The sequence below is a fragment of the Colobus angolensis genome, unplaced genomic scaffold (genome assembly GCF_000951035.1).
Source record: "Colobus angolensis palliatus isolate OR3802 unplaced genomic scaffold, Cang.pa_1.0 Scaffold981, whole genome shotgun sequence".
NCBI lineage: Eukaryota > Metazoa > Chordata > Mammalia > Primates > Cercopithecidae > Colobus > Colobus angolensis.
The window spans coordinates 4,028-5,514 of record NW_012123832.1 but is presented as its reverse complement, the minus strand read 5'-3'; positions in this window follow the sequence as shown (position 1 = coordinate 5,514).

The window sequence follows — 1,487 nt, the reverse complement described above, 5'->3', positions numbered from 1 at the left end:
CCCTGCCCACATCAGAGTTCTGGCATTGCCCACAGTAATGGATGTGAACATTCTTTGTAAAGTGGGCACCCATGTGAGAACCAGGTGCTGTTTTTATGGACCTGCGGAGACTTCACAGCTAGTATCTCACTCACCTCCACCCCAGCTCAGTGAGGCCGTGGGGCTCCCCCACCCACACAAACAAGGGAACAGGCTCCCGCCTGGGCAGCAGGTGGTCCTGCCCCAAGTCCTGAGCCCCTAGCTGGGAAGGTTGAGTGGGTGGCACCTCCCTCGCAGGGACAAGGCTGGCTCAAGAACCCACACGCGCTTGTCTTCCAGGGCCTTCGCACTCAACGACCTAGATGACTACGAGAAGCACTTCACAGTCATGAACTACGACCCGGACATGGTGCTGAAGCAGGTAGGGCCTGAGGGAGGTGCAGAGCAGGTTCACACGGAGGCCAGGGCACACCCAGACCCCACCCCTCCCACACTGCCTCCTGGGAGGACTGGCACACGGGCCGGTCCCAGGAGCCACCTCCTGAGTTCCTGCTATGCAAGGTGATTGTTAGCACTGCCATGATGAGCCGGGCTGGGTTCTGTGTTGTCTCAGGTAGGCCTCCGAGTACTCGCTGTGTTTGAGATGATGCGGACACAAGGGGATGTGTCCAGCAGCAGGTGGAGACAGTGTGTTCCCAGCCAGGGCTTAATCCTCACCGCCACTTCAACCGGAAAAGCACACCACCCTGTGAGCGCCAGGACAGGCAGGGCCGGGAGGCACAGAGACGCATATGCTGAGAGGCCCCACCTGGTCCAGCTGCCTGCTGGCCCGTGACCCTGCCCGGGTCTAGGACCTCCTATCCTCCCTGGTGCACAGTGCTGAGCAGTGCCCTGTGCAGTGGGCACTCAGTGATGGCAGCTCCAGCATCTGAGCACCTGGAGCTCAGGGGCATCTGGACAAAGGCCCTTCCAAGGTGGGGGCGAGAAACCAGAGCTGGCCAGCCAGTGCACGGGGACAGTTAGGCACAGCCTCCACAGAAGCGAGAGGCCAGCGCTGGGTACAGGAAGGAAGAAAGGAAGTCCTGGAAGGCCTCTGTGACCTGACTGGTTAATGAGTGTTTCAGATGCACAAAACACCTACCCCACCCTGCCTATCACCAGCCTTGCAGGCGCCCTGGGCTCCCCATGCAGCCAGCCCCAACGCTCCCCGGATCCTGAATTGTGCGGCTGTCATTCCCGGGCATGTCTTGATTCTTTTCAGCGCGAGTATGTCCCTGACCATTCAAGCTGCTGTTTTGCTTACTTAGGTTTTTTGTTTTGTTTTGTTTTGTTGAGAGACAGTGTCTCACTTTGTCATCCAGGCTGGAGTGTAGAGGCGTGATCTCGGCTCACTGCAATCTCCGTCTCCTGGGCTCAAGCCATCCTTCTCCCTCAGCCCCCTAAAGTAGCTGGGACTACAGGCACGCACCTCCACGCCCAGCTAATTTTTTTGTATTTTTAGTAGAGAC